The sequence below is a fragment of the Molossus molossus genome, unplaced genomic scaffold, assembly GCF_014108415.1.
Source record: "Molossus molossus isolate mMolMol1 unplaced genomic scaffold, mMolMol1.p scaffold_m16_p_8, whole genome shotgun sequence".
Taxonomy (NCBI): Eukaryota; Metazoa; Chordata; class Mammalia; order Chiroptera; family Molossidae; genus Molossus; species Molossus molossus.
The window spans coordinates 68,979,607-68,999,069 of record NW_023425402.1 but is presented as its reverse complement, the minus strand read 5'-3'; the positions used below and the strand labels follow the sequence as shown (position 1 = coordinate 68,999,069).

Genomic DNA, 19,463 nt, shown 5'->3' with positions numbered 1-19,463 from the left:
GAAAGAAAGAAAGAAAGAAAGAAAGAAAGAAAGAAAGAAAGAAAGAAAGAAAGGCCAAATCTGGGGGTGGGGGGGGGATCAGTTAAGACAAAATGAAGAAAACCCAGACAGAAATAGGAAATTTTAAGATGCAAGATATGGAAAAATAACAATAACCGATACCAGTCAAATCAAAGAGAAATTCTAGAACAATATCTACATTCTGATTTGCATACTATAAGCTGTCCATAAGAAAACAAAACAAAATTGGGAGGTATAGAGGACAATGTGACTTATTTCAGGTAGGCCAAAGATGGTGTCATGGATCTTTAATCAAGGTCTCTAGAGCAACATGCACAGTAGATCAAAATGGGAAAGAGTGTCCAAATTGTTCTCAGTACTCTACATACTTGTTCAGACCATTAGCAAATCCTCCTGAGGAGGCCCAATCCATTTAGAGCTACATTAAAGAAGGGCAACAGATAAGGGTAGACAAGGAAAGAATTACAAAAACAGGATGAAGGCTTGATGGGAGTAGGTTAATCTGTTATTTTAATTGCATTGTCTTTTCTTTTTGTCCACTAATTATATTAGTGAACTATTAGAGTTACAGATGCTAAAAGGTGATTCCTCTTGAAGAAACTATAGCAATGAGATGTCTCACCCCACCTACTCCAGATTTGATGTAGGAAAAAATTGATTTTCATATGGAATTCCAAAAAGGTATATATCTTAAGAGTGGTTTTCTGAGAATACATGACAGTTTATATGCACAGACCACTTCCATCTTCATTTAGTTTTTACAAAAGTAGTGTTAGATTCGTTTTACTATTTCTCCATTTTATGTATAAGAACATATGAATCGCCTCATCAAGGTGCTATCAACAGTTGCACTGTGAAGCTGGAATCAAAAACAACTCTAGACCTGGACCTGTGTCGTCCATAGAAACATAATGTGAGCCATATATGCCAGTTTAAATTCTCTAGTAGCTTCTTTAAAAAATTAAAAGAGCCCTGGCTGGTTTGGCTCAGTGGTTAGAGTGTTGGCCCGCGGACCACAGAGTCCCGGGTTCGGTTACCGCTAAGGGCATGTACCTCGGTTGCAGTTTGTTCCCGCCCCAGTTGGGGTCATGTGGGTGGCAACCAGTTGATGTGTCTCTCTCGCATTGATGTTTCTCTCAATCTCTTCCTTCCTCTCTCCCTCCTGCTCTATCTGAAAGATAAATGCAAAAAAAATAAAATAAAATAAATACGTGAATTAACTTTAATAATATATTTTATTTAGCACAATACTTTCAGACTATTATTTTCTTAGCATGTAATAAATATAAAAATCAGATGGTTTTTTTTTTCATGCTAAACCTGTATGTCTATTATATTTACAGCACATCTCAATATAGTCTATTTCAAATACTCAAATACATGTCAAGTACTTAATAGCCATGTGTGGCCAGTGGGTGCCACATTAGATAGCCTAGTTCTAGACCAGTGGTTCTCAAGGTGTGCCACCCAGCAGCATCACAATCTACTGGAAACAGTTAGAACTGCAAATTCTTGAGCCCCATTCCAAACCTACTGAATCATACCCTCTGGGGTTGGGGCCCACCAATCTGTGTTTTAACAAGTCCTTGCTGGTAATTCTGATATACATTAAGGTTTGAGAACCATTGCTCTAGACAAGTGCATTCAAATAAACTTAGGCTGCCATGGCAGGCTAGTACTGAAGAAGAGGAGTGCCTTCTTTTGAGGTAAACAATTCTTCTGTGGAAATCTTCTAATCCTAGTTTTGATTCCATTTCTTGGGACTATGGAATGAATTACCAGACACATAATTTCTTTCTTTTTTAAAAAATATGTCTTTACTGATTTTTTTGTTTTTGTTTTTAGAGAGAGAGAGATAGAAACATTGATGTGAGCGAGAAATATCTATTGGCTGCCTCCTGCACACCCCCTACCAGGGATTGAGCCTGCCATGGAGGCATGTGCCCTGACTGGGAATCAAACTAGGACCTCTCAGTCCATGGGACTATGCTCAGTCCACAGCCACACCAGCCGGACAAGAGACTTAATTTCAACATAGTTTCATTTATCATCTTGTTTAAGGAGAAAACAAAATACAGTAACTACCCTATACTGTCACCTTGAACTTATTTACTTCTCTTGTCCTCAGTTTCCTCATCCACAAAATGGGGATAGTTTAACATATGTTAGCAACTCTTTAGAAAAAAAGTACTGTGTACAAGAAAGGAAAAACTCAGCAAAGGTGACTGATGTTTTTAAACTAGTTAAAAAATTAGTGGGCAGGAAAAATAATTTTATAGATTTTGAGCACAGAAGCTGAAGCCAATTCACTTATATTTCTCAGAACACTAGATTTGCTGATGGGGGGGGGGGGGGAGTCCTTGCCAAATCATTAAGGAGAATGAATCTGTGCATGCCCTAAAGCAGAACTTTCAGTAAACAGGAATTACCTATGAAGAGAATCAGGAAGCCAAAGTGTTTCTTTTTATGAAATCACATCCTGCCATAGAAAAACTGGATAGGAAATAAAGAGTGATGCACTCCCAACTGTATGCTAAACTGGCTATTACCCCATCAAGGAAAATCTGAGCCAAAGCTCAGATTCAGTGAAGGGAGAAAAAAACAAGAAGGCTGAAGAAGCCAAAGACAACCAGTGGCTACAATTAAACATGACTTGGAAAAAACATACAAACAAATCTCTATTTGGTGGTGATTGCAGATTCTTTCATCACTGCCTGCCCTCTCTGCCCTCTCCCCCCATTTTAGTAATAATTCCTCCAGATTTTTGCTTGAAAATAAATATGTGTGTGTGTGTGTGTCCACGAGAACAGGAGACTAATAAATTAATCTTAATTTCCCCCTCCTCGTTATTATTATTAATATTAGTTGTGCGTTTCCAAGGTTCTCTTCATTTCAAGGTTCTGTGATGAGCTTCTAGCTTGTTCTGCATGCTTCAGTTTGATCAGAGAAAACACTTCTACCACCCTAATACTTTCCCAGTGTATCCTTCCACCTTCAAATAAAAACACACCAGAAAGGCAAGATAGCCCTTTTCCCTGACAGGTTCCCGTGGTTTGAGAATGGCAGATGTCTTTCTGCAGTGACAACTGCAACCTTCTGCAAAGCAGAAACTGCAGTTCACTCTCTCCCCTCCTTCCCCCGCCCTAATCTACTACCTCACAAGTCCACACGATCCTTAAGAACACACACACACAACTCCAACCTCGCAGCCCCTCTCAGCACACTCAACACGCCAGGATGCCGCTGCCACAGTAACGCTCAACCCACTCGGTGGCCCCACCCAATTCAGTACCGCCCCCACCCCAACACCAATGGTCGCCGCGTGAAGCTCCCGAGGGGCCCGTTGATAGGGTAGCGCGGTCTGCCACTCTCAGGGTGTGTCCCGCCTCCTCCTCGCAGGGCTGGGGCTTGAGCGGCGGGAGCATCAGCCCGAGTAGCTGCGAGCAGCCGCGGTAGCGGCGGCGCGTCGTTGCAGTTGCGCCATCTGTCAAGAGCGGAGCCGGCGGGGAGGGGGCTGCCGCGGGTGAGGAGGAGGGGTCGTCGTGAGCCGAAAGCCGTCGAGATCCGCCCGCCGGCCGGCCGCGGGAACAGAAGCGAGGCTGCCCTGGGAGTCGCGCGTCCTTCGCCGTCCGAGCGCGCGGCGCTTCGCCCCTCACACGAAGGGCTCCCCAGGCGCACACAAAGCCTCCGCCTGCACCGCACCGCCGGGCGGCCGCCGGCCGCGCCAGAGAAGGATCCGGCCGCCGGGCCGGGGATACCCGGCGCCGCCCCTTGGGCGCTCTCGAAAGGCCCACCGGCTCCCGAGCCCGCCGGAGCCGCCGGAGCCGCCGGAGCCGCCTCGGCTGCGCTGGAGGAAGGCGGGGAGAGGACCATGTGAATGGGTTCCGGAGCCTGAGCGCCGCACAGGTAAGCGGCCGGGGATGCGCGGCGGGAGGCCGCGGGGATGCTACGGAGGTGCGGGCCGCCGGCGCCCCCGCGCAGCGCTGCCCCCGCCGTGGGGCCCGGCGCTGCAATCTCTTGGCCGCAGCCGCGTCCTGGGCGCCCCGCGGGGCTGCCGGGGAGTTGGCCGGTTCGGAGTGTTCCTGCTGCCGAGCCGGAGGCACCCCTGCGGGGTGCGGTCCCGAGGTAGCGCAGGGATGGGGGCCCATTTTCCCTCCCGAGAGCCGGCGCGGGGTGAGAATAGGAATTGGCTTAGAGGCAAGGCTGGCCCAGACTCCGCCCCCGCCCTCCTTTCGGGGCCCCCCGCGGGGACCCGGGCTGTGTGTTGTTTTAATGTCAGGGATGATGTAATCACTTAATAATTGATGCCCCGTGCTGCTTCCCTCTCCACCCCACTCCACCCCACCCCTGCCCTACTCCTTCACCTCTCAGCCTCCTCCTTATGCGGCCGTCGCCTTCCCCATCGCATCCTCCTGCCTATTTCTGGCACCTCCCTTGCACTTCCCCCATCCTCCCCTTCACTCTTCCTGTGCCACCACCCACCCTCCCACCCTTTCCCTGTCCCCAGTGCTGGAGCCTTTGCTCCCCTTCCTCTGCCCACCACCCTTTCTCCCCCAAGCTCCTTTCTCCTCTCTTCCCTGCTCTCTGGATTTCCTCTCTACTTCCCTAGATCGATGACTGTTTTTATTTGGTCGCCTCCCCTCTCTTATCTCTGCGGCCACAGGCGGAGGGGACTGAGCCAGAAAGAGGCCACCGAGCTTGGGCCCAGAAGGAGATTTGCTGGGACTCAGTAAGAAGAGGGATAATAAAGTCACCCTTCTTGCCCCTCCTCCCCCAATAAATCACACAGACTCGTGTGTGTGTGTGTGTGTGTGTGACACACAAAGAGCTCTTTCAGTGCACAGAGAGGAGAGACACAAAGTACCCAAGGATGGGCGCAATGTTACTTGTTTCTTTTGCCTGGGGCTTCCCTTTCTCTCAGATAAAGCAGTTGATCTTTTCTCTGAGAGTCTTTCCTGCCACATTTACCAAAAAATAAATGGCCCCAGATGCAGGATAGCAGGTGCTAGCATTTTGCTGTATTCATAGACTGGTGGTGTTGACTGGCAGCTGAAGCACTTCTTAGATTTAAGGGGGAAATGATTCCAGCCATCTTAAGAGTTGCTTTACTTTCAAGGTAGTCTTCCATCCCCATTTTAACCCCCTCTCTTTTGGGGCATAGGTACTAGGAGCTGAGGTGGGATACATTAATGGGGGTGAATTTTGTTTCTGAATCAGATAATTGAATTGGTGTTTGATGTGAGGGGAGTAGCCTGACTTGCTTCTTCTCTCAAGTCTACAGAGTGCTGAAGCTTTTGAAATGAAATCTGGTCCGCTCAATGTTTTTACTTTGCCCTTACATTAAAACAAGTTTCTGGGACATTGATAACAGCATTAAATTAGTTTTCAGAAGGCCACTGGAGACTCTCTTCCTTACCTCAGGGTAGCCTTCAGAGGCCCACATCCTTCCTTTCACCACCCAAGTGACTGCAATACTCTCCACCCTTTGTGTGCTCTTTCTCCTGATCTCTGCCCCATGGGTACTGTGAGGAAGGGACTCAGACTTTTGGAGGAAGTGGTTTGTTAACTATCTCAGGTTTTGTGGGCACTTCGCTATGAGCAAAGGATGTAGAGAATATTTTGACTGCACTTTGAATCATCTGCTTGGTGTTCCTCTTAGAGAAGAAATGTTAATGTAAATCTGGAGGCTTAGTGTTATGTTTTGTAAGCCAGTGACTATTACATGCTTACTCAATAATGTCAAAATGTAGGTTAAAAACCAATGATTCCTAAGAGCATAGCTCTTTGATTGTTATAAGTAATAGAACTATCTTAAGTTTATTCTGCAAGAATTTTGTTAGAAAAGAGTTATGATTCATTTTAAACATTTACTTTTTCACTTTCTAAAGACATTCATCATGGAACTTTTTATATTAAAAAAAAAAAGCAATAAGGTTAATGAGTGTACTGGAAAAACAAAGGATTGTTTGTTTGATGCCAGACCCAGGAAGGAAAAGTCAGTGCACAGTAAATTTGCACTCTGTTGACTAAGTTAGAGAGACTTAATAATAAGGTTGAATGTGAACAAATGCACACTTGGCTTTCTATGCCTTTATTCTGTGCTTTATTCTGGGCCTGGAATCTCCAACCCCATCTGATTTGTTTGGGTACCATTTAACCTTTAGGGCCAAATTCAAAAGTCATCTCTTCTGTGAAGCTTTCTCCTTCCTCTCTCCTGCAAACACATCATGCTTCCAATTTTGTTTTCAAACTTCAGCAGCAGGCATCATGTTTGGCATGTGTCTGTTCCCATCATTAGTTGATCCACATTGAGAGAAGGAACCTAGTCTTATTTATCTTGTCTCAACAAATGTGAGTTAGGTCTTTGATATGTGCTAGGCTCCTGGATTAATTAGGCTAATTTTAGTAGCTAATAACAAATAGGCCTGCAAAATTATAATGGCTTAAAAGCAATAGACATATATTTTTCCTCATGTAATACTTCAAAAGGAGTATTTATTGTCAGTGGGTGGGTTTCCTCCTTGTAGTGATTCTGGGACCACGTTCCACCATCTTAGAGTGCTCCATTGTAACCTGCTTTCAGCTGGCAGGGGGACCAAAGTGGGAGATGCACCCACTTTTTAAATACCTTGGTCTGGAAATGACACCCATAACTTCTACTTAACAGCCTTTTCATGAGGACTAGTTCTATGGCCACTTTTAACTGCAAGGGAGCCCGGGAAAATATAAGTTAGCCATGTGAACAGATGAAAGATCAAGAAGGAATATATTTTTGGTCAACAGCTTTGCCATATGCTGCCACTCAACAAGGCACAGTCATTGTCCTCAAGGAGTTTGAAAGCTGATGAGAATTCAATCAAATGGAAGCCTAGAGCCTATACCCATCATTGCTTTTGTTTTTGTTTTTTTGGTTTTACAAGTTCAGATTTTTTCATTTTGAACATGTTTCAAAGCACCTTGCTTTTTGTCAGTTCAAGTGGCCGGTTCCCTCTCAGCAATTCCTTGTAATATAGTTATGTGATAGCTCCTGTGTTGCCTTTGAGATATATATATATTATATATATATCTTTTTTTTTTTTTTTTTTACCCAGTAGCACCTTTCTTGGCCTAGTTTTTTATCTGCTGATTTTAGAGACTCCCAAAGTGGCTAGGGGGGATCCTTATAAATCACAGTCCTACCTTCTGTTAATTGGAAGAGGAAATTAAGCAGACTCCAGAGGAGAAACTTCTTGCCCCAGGTCATGCTAATGGAGGGGAGCTTCAGCCAGCCCAGCTCTTCAGTCCCACCTGAGTCCCCTCCATCACATAGCTGCCCTGACTTTGTGACTATGAGCCTTGCGTATTTCAAGGAGGTTAAGTGAGCTTCCAGACATCTAGGAGCAGGGTAAACTGCTAATGTTCTACATAGTACAGTCCCTGTTCTCTGTACGCCTGTAAATTGTTGGAGCAATTCTGTCTGTACTAGTTGTCATACTTAATAATGTACATATTTTTGTTACAAACAGTTCATTATATTCATCTTTTCTACACACATTAGCCCAGTATGTTGTGTGCAAGGCACTGGGAGATAAGGTCGTGGAAATGAATACATCTGCTGTCCTTGCTCTTCAGGAGCTCACAGTCTACTAGAGGAGATAAAGCTGATTAATAATAGCTAACTTCTAATGAGCATTTGCTATCTGTCAAGCACTGTTTAAACTCCAATCCTAACAATAGTGAAATGAAGTAGTTTCATATATAATCCTCATTTCACAGATAGGAATTGAAGCAAGGGAAGTTGAGTAAATAACTCAAGATCATATAGCCAGTAAGTGGTAGAGTCAGGATTCAGGCTCAAATAGTTTAGTTTCAATGCTGTTGCTCTTAGCCACTAGGAAATATGCAAAATACTATATATAGATATAAAGATGATATTAATTAAATGTGTTACATGCTACAAGGGGTGGGGAGTGGTGTAAATGCTTTGGAAATTGATACTCTGGTTGTTGGGAAATAGGACTTTATATTTAAATTAAAAATAAAATGTTCAATCCTACCTCCACTCCTTTCATTTAGACCCTCATCTATGCTCACCTAGAAAATAGAAAATAAAATAAAATAAAAATTTCAAATAGGAAAGAAAGCACAGCATGTTGATACTGGAAAAACTTTCACTCAGTGTGATTCTTTATTTTAACCTGGGTTCTTCTAGTGATCCACAGATAGTTCACTGTGAGATTGTGGATTGTCCTACATATTTACTCATTCAGCAGCATTCATTCATTGTATTTGCCAGAAATGGAACTAGATGGTTCAGGGGCAAAGAGGTGTGATCCTGCCTCAAGGAACTTACCTGCAGAAGGAAGTCTCTGCCCTCTATGATAAATCTGTGATTCTAGTGATTCTTACTGGAACATGGGAACATACAGGAGGGAGCATGACCTCCACAAAGAGGTGGGAAAGTGGGGTGGCCAGGCAGAGAAGGCTGAAGGAGAAGGTGTCTTTGAGATGAAAAGTAGGTACCTGAAGAGGAGGAGACGGCTAGTTAAGTGTTGTGTGACTGCCATTGCCCCAGAATGAGCAACTCAGAGGGCCAGTGCACAGACCTGGGAAACTGCAAGAAGTTCAGGGTGGGTGGGAGGGAGATTGACAGGAGGAGAAGATAGGGCTGGAAGAAAAACTGAGAATATTCTTGTATTTTGACAGGAATGCTATTTAGAGTTGTAAGTGGGGATACTGCTTTGATCTGAATTTAATTTATAAAGATTATTTGGCCACAATGGGCTATTTACCATATGTGGTCAAGATGCAGGGAAGGTAGTTATGGAAACTCAGATGGACAATAGATGAGGGTCTGGATGGAGCAAAAGAAACCGAATAAGAGAGGGTGAGATAACCCGGCCAGTGTGGCTCAGTGGCTGAGCATCAACCCATGCACCAAGAGGTTGCTGGTTCAATTTCTGGTCAGGGCACATGCTCAGGTTGTGGGTCCAATCTCCAGTGGGGGACATGCAGGAAGCGGCCCATCAATGTTCTCCCTCATCAATGTTTCTATCTTTCTCTCCTTCTTCCTTCCTCTCTCTCTCATATCTATAAGTGGGGGGGGGGGGGGGGGGCGGGGAGGCAGAAGGGAAATCCTTGGAAATTAGGTGGCAAGAGACACTGAAACCAGCAATTCAGTTAGAAAAGCTGGTTGTGTAAAGTGATGGCTTTGTCATGGATACTTTGCACTTTCAGGTCCAGGTATCCCATAGGCAGTTGAATAGATGGGTCTGGAGTGAGGAGTAGGACTCAAATATAAATCTTTTAGCAGCAAATTACGAAATACTGGAAGCCATGGATGTGGGCAGTATCACTCAGGGAGAGTATGGAGAGCAGATAGAGCAAACAGGGCTGAGAGAGAGCCTGGGGACAGAGGAAGAGGCGGAGAAGCCCAGGCCCTGAGTGGGAAAGGGGCAGCCAGTGTATTGGGCAGGCCCTGGGGAGAGAGGTGTCCCTGATCTCCAAGGGGAGAAGGTTATACCCCAGACATTAAACAAGATTAAGAAAGACAAGTACAGCCTGGCTGGTGTGGTTCAGTGGTTGAGCATCGACCCATGCACCAAGAGGTCATGGATTCAATTCCTGATCAGGGCACGTGCCCAGGTTGTGGGCCCAATCCCAGGTGAGGGGCCTGCAGGAGGCGGCCATTTGATGTTCTCTCTCATTGATGTTTCTATCTCTCCCTCTCCCTTACTCTCCCTCTAAAAATCAATAAAGCAAAAAAGAAAAGAAAAAGAATGACAAGTACAGTTGGATTTAGCACCAAAGATCTCTGAATCCAGGCAGAGCAGCATCAGGGGAATACGGGGTAAAAGACTAAAACTCTGCTACTCGCAGACCCAGGTAGAAATAATTATCAAACCTTGCAGAACATACCACCCTAAGGGACTTAGAGATCATGTCGTCCAACATGTCCATTTTACTTATGAGGAAAAGTAAGCCTCAAAGAGCTAAGTGACTTGACCAAGGTGGCGAAGTTACCTCTGAGAGCCAGATTGCAAGCCTTTCAGCCCAGGGCCATACTTGGGGTATGGTCTTGGTTCAACCCCTCCCACCTGTGTGAGCTGGACCAAGTTACTAATCTCTCTGTGCCTCCCTTTCTTCACCTTTAAAATGGGGATAATAGTTCCTACCTCAAAGGTTTGCTGTGAAGAGTCAGTGAGTTAATAAACATAAAGCACTCCAAATAGTACCCCACACACATGAAAAGCTGTGTTTGCTGCTGTTGATAAAGTATACACACATACACACTTTAACAACAGCAGCAAATACACAAAACATACTTACATATACATATACACACACACATAACATAAATGCCCCTTAGAGAAGGGACGATGAAAAGGAAATTTTGAATATTTTAGAAAGAGATTTGGGTGATTGTCAGTCCTGGATAAAGGATTATTGGGAAAAGGTAGAAAATTAGTTTATATAGTATGATTGAAAACAGCACTTTTAGCAAGTCTTCTTAAGAAATGCAGAGCCTTTTTTATTCTTAAGAATAGAAAACAAAAGCACTTTGAAGTTAACCCTCTAAAAGGGTTTCTTTGTTTTAGTCAGATAACCAGAATTTTAACCTGTTTACAATGTAAATCCCTTGAGTTGGACTTCAGAATGTCATCATGATTTTCTGAAGGTGGAATAAACGACAAAGTAGGAATCCCCACACATGCAAGTTATGACTTTCATGCACTTGATTCCTATGAAACAGGTGATTTGGGTTATTTAGAGCAATATAATCTTTTTTTTAGTGTTTCTAGTTGAACAAATCTAATTTTTAGCTACAAAAACACATAAGTAGCCTGAACAGTGTAATCCAAATGGACTTGGGTGACATGCAGTCCAGAAAACTTAGGAATAAGTGGCACTCTGGACTTGATTAGAACATAGCAATCCTAGAAAGATATAAATTGAACTGGATTTATGGTCTAATAAAAACGTGGGAAGAAAAGATAATGCTTACTGACTCATGAAACTTTAACAATGTTTATGAGGTTCTGGTTGTTGTAATATTTGGGTGAGAACGTTTTCCCATTCATCTTAGCCTGCTTCCAGGAAGACCTGCATTGTTACCTCACCCTGCAAGCAGAGTGGACCCCTGACCTCAAGCAGCACCTAGTTGGTTTGAGTGATTATGTATTGAGTACCTATTAACTGTACATTTTGAGGAGAAAAAAACTACAGTATGGGAAAATCTTAACCCGTTGGTGTTTCAATTCAGAAGGCTTTTTCTGTGGGCTACTTATTTCTGGCCTGTGCATACCACAGCTACTCATACCTTTCTAAATACACCATGAAAATAATGCCTACCATTTGTATGGACCCCCAGAGGCCTTGTTAAGTGCTTTACATACAGTAATTTACTTAGTCATAACAACTCTGTGAGGCAGGTATTATTAACCTCATTGGTCAGATGGGAAGACTGAGGCTCAGTAACTTGCCCATTGTCACACAGCTAATTACTAGAGAAGCCAGGTCTGTCTGGCTCCTAAACTCACGCTTGCTTTTGCTCCAAAGCTGTGGTTCCTCACTCCCTGCCTATTTTCAAGCCTCCTTGCCTTTGCTTTGCAGTTATTTCTATGTCAAGTGTTGGTAGTACAAAGGCACCTTTACCCCCTGTGGAAAACTTCCTTCTGATGGCTCCATCAGACTTACCTTTGGTCCTGTCTCTGGGCTCCTGTGGCACTTGATTACCACCTCATTATCACCTTTGTCACAGCCTGACTTATAAAGCAGAATTAAGTGGCTGAGTGGGAGAGTGGGCAGATACTGGTCTTTTTTTTTTACTGACCTATGGACTCTTCGTAAGTCTTTGTATCTTTTTCATGGTTTCATTTTCCCAACATAACACCAGCACTATTTCATGAGATACTGTCATTATTCCCCATTTAATAGGTGAGGAAACTGAGGCATAAAGATTAAGTGATTTAGTCAGGGTCACAGAGCTAGGAAGCAGCAGATCTAGGATCTAAACCCAGGCAGTCAGTCTGGCTCCAGGGTCTATGCTCTTAACACTGAGTTTATTCCCACCTCTCAAGCGAGATTATAAACTACCTAGCCCAGTGCCTCACAGTCCTCGCATAGTGAACATCAGCTTTTGATCGTCCACCCATCTTGGCAAAATGACTAACAGAATATATTGAACCAGGTTTTAGCTCCTGATAAGGAAAGAGCTTTAGGGGTATGGTTGCATGAATATCCTCTGAGGATCTTATAGAATGCATATTCCCAGACCCTGTTCTCATTTAGTAAGTATGGAGCGGACACTGTTGAACACTGAAATATTTTCTGTATATGAGAATGGCTGGGAGGCAGCTTCTGAGAGACGAGGAATAAAGCATATATAGTGAGTCTCAGTTAACAGTGATGAGAGCAGGCCATGAAGTGGTAGCGAGAGAATCATCAATCAGCTTGAGCCAAAGGGAGCAGCCGCCCAGAGCAAGCTGGGGATCAGAAGTCCTTCACAGAAAGACCTCTTACCTTGTATTTTAAGATTTCTAAACACCTGCTTCTTTTGAATGTGCTGGTGGGATTTTATCTGATGAATTCAAACACTTCATTTCCTTCAGAGCTTCCATCTTTGAGGTACCCAAAAATAGTAGGCTTTTCATGGAGTTGTATAAGGATTCCATCTGCTTTATACTGAAAAGTAGGACTTTAATGGAAAATTAAACATGAGCCAGATCGCCTTTCCCACAACAAAGCTCAATTCTTTCTTCTCTAATCCCCAGAAAAAGTTACTGAATCTGTATTTCTGTGAAATCCTGCCCAATTTAAATTCTACTGAAAAGGCAAATGAATACCCACAAGTTCCTTCATTTTCACACATGTAGTATCTATTTAAAAGCAATAGCAATGTCAAATACTGTCACTTGTAAAATTTTATTTTTTTATTTCAGAAATTGTGATTTGTTGCCTATAGCTAGGCACATGCAGTTAACGATTTCTCTTGTTTGTGCTCCAAGTTTGGAGGGTTTCACCTTTTTGTTGTCTAGTTTATTGTCTAAGCTCCTACAAACAGAGCACCTCACTGTTTTCAGATATACGAGCTGAGTTATCAATGAACTCTAATATTCTGTCATTCTGGATCTTTTATCATTGTCTCCTACTTAAAAATGTCAATTCTGTGTCTGTCCTCTGTCTGTACCTTTGCCTGATCTATATTCTCTTGATATTTTATGTCCTTCAGGCTCCTCCATGATTTGCAAATAACAATTCCAGTTGGAAAACAAAAACACCAAACAAACAAAAACAACTCCTGTTGCATCACTCCTATATTTTCTAGATTGAGTGAGGAGGTGTTGATCCATATCAAATTGGATGTGCTGGCTGATGTGGATGCTAGTTCTTTTGCCATGTCCTTTATTAACAACCCAATGACTAGGAAAAAGACCCAGTTTCTTAGCCAGTTTCAGTGCCTTCCACTGTCTCCACATTCTTAGTCATACCTGGCTACATCATTCACCACTACATTAACACTTGATTAGCCAGATGTCAATCTACTATATCATTAATATGGAATATGTGTTTCAGCCTTTGTTTGTTTGTTTTCCCTCTTGGAATTCCCTGACCCTTCCTTACCTCAGAATTCTATTCATTTCTCAAGGCCCAGTTGAAGTCCTCACTCCGGGAAGAGTCTCCTAGTCTTCTCATTCTCTTGCATTGAGCATTTATGTCTCTCAATTACCTCCTAATAAATGATGCTTATGTTGTTAGTTAATTCCTGGTATGAGGAATCCAAGGTGTAGAGGATTTTTGTGACTTGCCCAAGGTTATACATCCAGTTATTAATTGAGTTTAAACTAGAATCCAGGTCTCCTAGAAATATATACTTATGGGTTCTGTTAGTTTCATGTGTGCAAAAATATTGTTTCACCTTCCTTTTTTTGTTCCCCTATAGCATATAGCAGGATGTCTTTCATAGTGTAGATAGTCAGCAGATGTTTATTCAGATAGGCCCTGGGGCAGGGCACTGGAATGTATAGCTAGCTGGTTTCTGGCCATCTGTGAGGCTAAGCTGGCATCTACTTGGATATTGAGCTTCTGTAGTTTCTTTTCTTTTTTTAAAATGTGTTTGTATTGATTTTTGAGAGAGAGAGGAAGGGAGAGAGAGAGAGAGCAACATTGATGTGACCTGGCCAGTGTGGCTCAGCGGTTGAGCACTGACCCATGCACCAAGAGATCGCCCTTTGATTCCCAGTCAGGGACATGCCCAGGTTGTGGGCCAAATCCCCAGTGTGGGGGCATGCAGGAGGTGGCCAATTAATGTTCTCTCTCATCGATGTTTCTATCTCTCCTTCTCCCTTTCTCTCTCTCTAAAATCAATAAAGAAAAAAAAACCATCAATGTGAGAGAGAAACATCTATCCGCTACCTCCTGTACACCCCCTACTAGGGATCAAGCCTGCAACCCAGGCATGTGCCCTGATGGGGAATCAAACCAGGACTTCTCAGTCCATGGGAGGACGCTCAATCCATTGAGCTACACCAGCAGGGCTGAGCTTTCATAGTTTCTGATGACACCATATTCACTTTCTACAGATCCTCATGATTTAGGTTCGGTGATTGTCCTGGACCATTTTAGGACCCATCATTGCATTTTGGGAATGGTATGTGTTTAATGATTTTTTTTGTTTATCATATTGAGCTTTTTTTTTTTTTAATTAATTAATTTATTTATTTTTGTTATAGATGTTTCTCCTTTTACCGCATTGACACCCTCCTCCCCCTCCCCCCAGCTTTGTTGTCCCCAGCTTTGTTGTCCATGTCCATTGGTCATGCATACATGCATATAAGTTCTGTGGTTTATCTCTCCCCCACCACCCCCCTCTTCTGGGGATTGTCAATCTGTACCCTCCTTCCAGGTCTCTGGGACTACCCTGTTCTTTAGACTGTTATATTCATTATATTCCACAAATAAGTGAGATCATATGATACTTGCCTTTCTCTGTTTGGCTTGTTTCGCTTAGGATAATACTCTCCAGGTCCCTCCATGTCATCTCAAAGGATAAGAGATCTTTCTTACAGCTGCATAGTACTCCATCGTGGATATGTACCACAGCTTTTTTATCCATTTGTCTACTGATGGACATTTGGGCTGTTTCCAGTTCTTAGCTATTGTAAATAGTACTGCTGTGAACATGGGGGGTACATATATTCTTTCTGATAGGTGTTTCAGGCTTCTTAGGGTATATTCCTAGAAGTGGAATCACCGGGTCAAATGGCAATTCAATTTTTAATTTTTTGAGGTAACACCGTATTGTTTTCCATAGTGGCTGCACCAGTCTGCATTTCCGCCAGCAGTGTACTAGAGTCCCCTTTTCTCCACACCCTCGCCAACACTTGTTGTTTGATGATTTGTTGATGGTGGCCATTCTGACAGGTGTGAGGTGATACCTCATAGTTGTTTTAATTTGCATCTCTCTGATGATTAGTGATGTTGAACATTTCTTCATATGTCTCTTAGCCATTTGTATGTCTTATTTGGAGAGGGGTCTATTTAGTTCCTCTGCCCATTTTTTAATTGGGTTCTTTGTCTTCCTTTTGTTGAGCTATATGAGCACTCTATATATATTGGAAATTAACCCCTTATCTGATGTATCACTGGCAATTATGCTCTCCCATAGAGTGGGTTGCCTTTCCATTTTGGTGGTTGTTTCTTTTGCTGTGCAGAAGCTTTTGAGTTTGATGTAGTCCCATGTGTAATATTGAGCTTTTTGTTTAAAACTTAGGGTGGTCAAGGAAATAGTTACTCTTTGCCCTTTGCTGTCAGGTTTTCATCAAGATCTTTACTAAAAACAATAGGAAATCACCAGTCCACAATGATATCTAAGACCAGGATAAATGCAGGATTTTCAAATTTTGGAGGAAACGGGAAGAATATAATAGTGAATGATGGGAGAGCAAAGAAGAGTAGCAGAGTGGACAACCAGTATATCCTGGGGGAATTAGAGAAGGCAGATGCTCACCTACCATGCACCCGCCCATTTCTGGACCTCTCAAAGTAGCATTTAACTGTGTTCCTCAGCCACATGAAACCCAACTTTGGCCATGAGAGTGCCTTCCTCTCCATGCATTAATTGAGTTGGTGGTAGCACCATTTGAAGAATCTCCTGAGCAGGGGAAGTTTTTATTATATACTTAAGGTCCTACAAAGTAATGATTTCACACTATATTCCAATGTATACACAGCCTCTGTTTGTATATCTTTTAAAAGAATGATTGAAAGTAAGCCTTATAAAATGTTTTGCATGGTTAGAGGGAGGCACTACTCAGGTAATATCTGTAGCAAAAGACACAGCAGCACAACTGGCAGTGTTTGTCAGCCTCTCATTAAGAGTCTTCTCAGCTCTCTGTGGTACCTCATTAATGGCCTCCGTTGCCCAGCCCTCACCTGGATGCCAGATTTAATGTATCTGAAGGATGGAACACTTTCTGTGGATGTAGACCAACTACTACAGCCAAGGCGAGGAAGGGGGTACCTGTGCTTCACCGTGTTTTGAAATGTCATTATGGTCACTGGAAAGTAGTAGCCAACTGTTTTTCCTTCTTTAACTTTTCACTATGATTTCAGTGCTTTTCCCACCCTCTCGCCCACTGCCACAACCACTGCCTTAAATGTGAGAGATCACATGCTATTGACAAAACGCACTTTGCCCTTTGTGGCTGGTATATAATGTCACCACTTTATCCAATTTGTTCACGTTTACCCATTTTCATACATGTCAGTGTCAGTATTGTCCATTTTCAGTAGCAAGCTACTAGAAGGTTAAAAGCACACCTCGTTTAATTCACATTGTGTTCATTGTGTGACACTGCACTGAACTGTGCAAGTTGGGACATCTCCAAAGTGTTTTCAGTACTTCTAGAGGAGATGAATCTTGAATAAGTTTTCTTCTTGTGGATACTACATTAGGTCCTCTGCATTGGTAGATCCTGTGCATTGATAGATCCTCAGAATCGTGGTTTAGAATCCAGGTTTGGTTGCATATAATGTGATCCCAAGTCCTAGTCCTGTCTGCAAGTTAGGGTCAAAGCATAGATCATGTGTCATAGCACACTATTTTGGCACTAGTGTGGTTAACCATGCAATTCTTTCTGTCTTATCATCATTATTCAACTGATTCTTGATTTCAGAATGCCAGGAATTGGATGTAGTTCTCTAAGATGCCGAGAATTGCTAGTGAAAGCCAGTGAGGTGTAGCTGGGAAGAACCAATAAGGACTGATGTATAAGGAGCTAAACCGGATGCCTCTGTAGGTGCCAGTCATTACTGGGAAGCTCTGGTTATTTTATAGATACGTGTGATACAGGGAGGATTGGCACTTGGAAAACTGCTGCCTTAAATGTTCTCTGATTGTACCTCAGCCCAACCATACTATAGGGGAAGTGTCCATTGCGGGAAAGTGTTAAGTCCCTGATCTGGGACTTAACAGCTGTAACAGAGTCTTTCCAGGGATGAAGCTTCCTGGCCTCCACCCCCACAACAGCACTCCTGTGCACTTGAATCCAGAACTGCCGCTGTGGCAAGAGCCCTACCCTGTGTCTCCCAGCAGAACACCTAGCTGTGCTCTCAGTGTCTCCTCAATGAGCTAGAGCATATGGAAATGACCCACTGAAGAGTGAGATGTTAGTGAGGCTGGAGACAGGGGAAATAATGGATGGAAGGGGATCTGCAGAGTTGGTACAGGCAAGATGATGGTAAGTATAGAGGGAGACTTTGTGTTAGTTTTCTGTGGCTGGCATAACAAATTTTCCCCAGCTGGGTGGCTTAAAGCAACACAGAAACTTCTCACAACAAGGCCAGAAGTCTTAAAATTAAGGTGCTAGCATGGTTAGTTCCTTCCAGAAAGGGAGACTTTTTCCTTGCCTCTTCCCTAGCTTTTGGTGGCTTCTGGCAAACCTGGGCTTTCCTTGGCTTGTAGAACGATAATTTCTGCCTCCGGCTTCACATGGCATTCTCCTCTCTTGTAAGGACACTTGTCACCGGATTTAGGACCCACCCTGATCCAAGATGCTCTCATCTCCAGGTTCTTAATTACATTTGTAAAGACCCTTTTTCCAAATAAAGTCGCACAGGTTCCATATGGACATATTTTGGGGGGCAGTGGAGCACCATTTAATCCATGATAGCCCTCAAAGGGATAAAAATTTAGCAGTAACTCGGAGGGAGAAAGAACAGATGAGAAAGGTAGTTATAGATTTGAATGCCTAAAGGGCAGGCACAGTACTTTACATGTGTGATTTGTAACTATCACTGTAAGCTAGTTGAAAATACAGTGACATTTTTTATGTAAGAGAAAGAAGTTTGAAACTTTCAGTAAAATTGGAGACTGAGCCATCATCTGAGGGTAGAAGATTTAGAGGCGGGATATGGGCTTAGAGAACCCAGAAAAAGTTCAGAAGCCACCAAAAATGCAGGATAATGTGTTAATAAATGGATAAAAAGTATTACAGAGAAATTGTGAGGCCCCATTGGAGTATGTAGATATTTTTGATGGTTCCCTTTAGCCCAGTTTTGTGACTTTCCCTGATAGTACTTATCACTTGGGAATGGAAAAATCTGACCTTGGAGTGACCTAGAGTTGAGAATTGGTTTAAATAGTCAAGTGAGGAGGATGTTCTAAGAGACTAGAGAAAATATCAATTGAATATGCTGAAAGTAGGGTTCAGACTGAATAGGGGAGTGAGGTGGATTTGGGATGATGGTTAGGGTAAGGAAGGCTCTGAGGTTTTAGGGGATGTGATGAGTAAACATAACAGGTGTGGAGGAGAGACAAAGGTGAGTAGGCCCTAGGAAGAAGAGGAAACCCAGGGAAATGGGGAGTTCCAAAATGGTACTGAACGAGGGTCACATCCTGTTGATTGGATCTCCTCTTAGCAGAAGAGAGGTCAGGACATTAGATATAAAGAATTCAAGAAAATGAGAGGCATAGGCCCCTTTTGCCCTTTGTTCAAATAGGTATAATGGTGTCTTCTAGAAGAATGTCTTGTTGCCCTGGGAGTCTCCCCCATTGAGGCTAAGGATTCCATTACTTCAGGGGGAGGACAGACTATAGGCTAGGACAAAGAAGACATTGTTCAGCTTTCGACTTTCAAAACAAGTGCTTGAAGCATGTTTCAGAGATCAGAGTTAGCACAAGCCTTCTTTAAAAGAGGCAGACTCTGTTAGAAGAAAAATGATTTGTGGATTCCAAGGAGCCAGATCAGAAGGCCTGGCATATATTGTAAGCCACGCAGGAGGGAGGCTGCATGAAGCAGGAAATACCTTCCTGGGTTAGAGGATGAAGCTTGTAGAGATTTGGATGAGACGAGATAAGAAATGAATAGGTCACTGGAATCACACACTCTAGGTAGGTGGAGGATAATCTGCATGCAGACAGTACTCGAACCCTACGTCCTCCCTGAAACTCTGGAAGGAAA

General features: G+C 43.2%; 1 protein-coding gene across 5 annotated transcripts in view; it reads left to right on the top strand.

Moving 5' to 3' along the window:
• The first annotated feature begins 3,445 nt into the window (after positions 1-3,445).
• Positions 3,446-19,463, top strand: part of FYN (FYN proto-oncogene, Src family tyrosine kinase) — a 205,532-nt gene continuing 189,514 nt past the window's right edge. For 2 of the 5 annotated variants that reach the window (XM_036248078.1, XM_036248076.1), the window contains exon 1: positions 3,823-3,927. The gene's annotated coding sequence lies outside the window, so the exon portion shown is untranslated. Of the gene's footprint in view, positions 3,928-14,582; positions 14,651-19,463 lie in introns of all 5 variants that reach the window. The other 3 variants (XM_036248075.1, XM_036248074.1, XM_036248079.1) reach the window with 3 other exon arrangements.